This window comes from Sapajus apella, unplaced genomic scaffold (assembly GCF_009761245.1).
Source record: "Sapajus apella isolate SASKATOON/1434 unplaced genomic scaffold, GSC_monkey_1.0 scaffold61, whole genome shotgun sequence".
Lineage (NCBI taxonomy): Eukaryota > Metazoa > Chordata > Mammalia > Primates > Cebidae > Sapajus > Sapajus apella.
This window is the reverse complement of record NW_022437001.1, coordinates 7,542,677-7,545,167: the sequence shown is the minus strand read 5'-3', so window position 1 is coordinate 7,545,167 and position 2,491 is coordinate 7,542,677. Positions and strand designations below refer to the sequence as shown.

The 2,491-nt window shown below is 46.2% G+C and overlaps 1 pseudogene across 1 annotated transcript; it reads right to left on the bottom strand.

The window, feature by feature from the left end:
* Positions 1-279: 279 nt before the first annotated feature.
* Positions 280-2,257, bottom strand: LOC116528993 (annotated as a pseudogene). The gene has a single exon (XR_004259324.1). The product of XR_004259324.1 is annotated as a cytoplasmic dynein 1 light intermediate chain 2 pseudogene (transcript).
* Between the last annotated feature and the right edge of the window lie 234 nt (positions 2,258-2,491).

Below are 2,491 nucleotides of genomic sequence, written 5' to 3'. Positions count from 1 at the left end.
TTGAAGACATCCCACAGTGACTGTCTGCCCCACAACACATATATGCGGTGCCAGCATCTCTCACGAGGACATAGCTGGGCCAAGCACATGGGTCCTGCGCAGCTGCCATCGTTCCCACCCCTGGGTCAGCCCCACCTGACTCAGGCACTCCCACAATTAATACATCTTTCAAAAGTTAAAGATGCATTCGGAATAAGCCTAATTCCAATTTTGCTTAGTGTTTTGTTTGGAAATGCTTCTAACAATGATTCTTCGATTTCTGCTGAACACACAGTATTCACTAACACTGCTTATCTCTTCCTTCCTCCACCTCCCCCAACATTCAACTTCCCCACCATCACTTCTCTCATTACACCTTCTGGTCTTTCTTTCCTGGACTTGCTGCTACTTAATCTGCTTCCCAAGAACAAGTGAATTTGTTAACATGAAACTGGTCAGAGTAACCATCATCTCACCAATGATTTCTTGGTCTCCTTTGCTCCACCCTGATAGAAAGTGGGCCCTCTTTCTTTCACTCTAACTTCCCCTCCACAAGAAGCCCAGATGCACTTGCTTCCCACAAAAGAGCCACATGCCTGAGAGTCCAAGGGTTATCCTTAACAAAGGGGTCTGACATGTCACCTTCCTAAATGTGCATTTCACACTTGGACAAGCCAATGAAGTGTTTTTGTTTTTGTTTTTTTAAAGTTCATCTCCCCTGCCCCAAAAAACTGATAGCATGTGCCGTATCAGAAAAACCCTGGTCTTAGCAGATCAATATACATAGTTATTTGGTCATTCGACATATGCACTTTTTAAGGAGGTTCAGCCTTCATTTTCTGTTGAGTTTGTTACCACGGAGTCTGGCTTTCGAGTCATTCCACCCAGTTCTTCCTAAGCATTTGACAAAACAGTCTTTTGTCATGACTTCTTAGCTGTGCTCTGCACCCCACCAGCACCAGGACTTCCAGGAGAGCCTGTCTTTTTACTCAAGAGACTGTTGAAGAAGTTGACCAACACCCCTTCATTTGCTGCATTATTTTTGATGTTTGGGTCTAGCTTCTTAACTGATGTGCCTGGGGAGGAGCTAGGCACACTGGCTGGCCCTCCCCGACCCTGGGTCCTTGGAGAGCCAGAGGGTCCTCTTGCAGGAGATTCGGAGGCTCTCGTGGGTGTGGCTGGCTCCTTGGCAAGGAGTGACTGTTGCTTTATTAGGAACACCTGCTCATCTTCTGCTGCCAAGTCTTTGTCGTGGACCAGCTTTCTGATGGGAGGTTTCACAATAAAGTCTTCGTATGCATCTTCTGGCTTCGCGGTTGTAACATTTTCATGTAAAATAGCTCTTTTCTTTTCATTGTCCCAGCCTGCAGGTATAAAAACAGCATCCTTTTCCACAACTAAGGCAGGTGTGATGAAGTGGAAACCGTACGTTTTATGAACAATATACTTATACAACAAGTCAAGGTTTTTCTCTTCTTTCACTGATGTGTAAATCAAAGCAGCTCCATACTGAAGGCAGGACCTCCGCAGGTGTGACTGGATAAAGTCCAAATGCTCATCCCTGTAGTCTTGCTCCTTCTCCAGGACACTAACCGCATCACACTTTGTGCACACAACCAACACTGGGATCCCTAGGTTATGAGTCAGCACATTGTCACCCAGAGGCAGGGCAACATTTTCCTCATCAGAGCCTGAGGTCAGAGGGCCTCTTCTCTGTGGGGAACCTTGACAACCTTCTTCAGGTTCCACATAGTCTTGAAAATCTTTCACAAACTTCCGTTCCAGCTCCCTCATTTTTTCTGGTGGAATTTTCATTTTATCAATGTGCTCACGTAAAACGCTAGCCCATTTCTGCAGAGATCCCATCACAGTCCAAGGTCTAGACATGTCTGCAACAAAAATGACGAGGGTCTCTGGCAAGGATTCAGCAGAAACTGCAAATTTCAGCAGGCCTTTGTGGCACAAGTCTCCATCCAGAATCCACACATTGCAGCGTGTGTGATCATCTCGGTCCTCATAGTGCACGCTGAGGTAGAGATATTCTAGGTCTCTTCCTTTTTTGCCATGCTCAGCTCCTTGTAGTTTAGTCATGAGGGTTGTTTTACCAGAACCATCTTCACCGAAGACCAGGATGTTCTTGCCGGGCGGCAGCTTAGACCTGGCGCGGGTGGACACTTCGCTCAGGATGGAGGACCATAGGCTCTGGCCCTCCTCCTCCTCACTGGTCAGGCCCGTTGGGGCCCAGCAACAGCTTCTTTTCCACCCCTACCGGCACCATCTTGTCAACTGCCGTAGCAGTGGAACTTACAGAAGAAACAGTGATGAGATTCAAGGGTCACTGGAGAGAAAAATGATCGATATGTTACCTAGATGACCAAAACAGTGGCAGTACCGTTAACAAAAATAAAAAAGTCAAGAGGATGAGTTTTAAGTTTTGAACTGTTAATGTTGAAGTAAAATTGTGAATACAACGTGCAGAGAGTTGGAAGTGTGGAACTAGAGTTTAAGAAAG